Here is a 379-nt window from a genome sequence, read left to right on the forward strand (position 1 = left end):
AGGGCACCCATAAAACCCAATTTATTCATAGCACTCAGTGCCCCCACTGTGCCCACCATGGCCACTTCCCCCACTGCACTCAGAGCACCCACAAATCTCACCCTACCTGTAGCACCCACACGTGCAGAGTCCCCCACTGCTACCCCATGCCCCCCAGCACCATGGCACAGGTGGGACACAGGGAACACCAGTCCCTCTCCCCTTCTGGGGGGTCTGTGCCCCTTCCCCAGGCTGTGCTGGTGCCTCTATCCCTTCTGGGGGTGGTCCTGGTTGCTGAGCCCACCCGGGCACAGGGCTGGGTGTCCGGGTGGGCGCTGAGCCGCTGTCCCCACAGGTGGGCTGGCACTGCTGCTGGGCACACTGCTGTGGCAGGGGGTGG

This window comes from Acanthisitta chloris, unplaced genomic scaffold (assembly GCF_000695815.1).
Source record: "Acanthisitta chloris isolate BGI_N310 unplaced genomic scaffold, ASM69581v1 scaffold23311, whole genome shotgun sequence".
Taxonomy (NCBI): Eukaryota; Metazoa; Chordata; class Aves; order Passeriformes; family Acanthisittidae; genus Acanthisitta; species Acanthisitta chloris.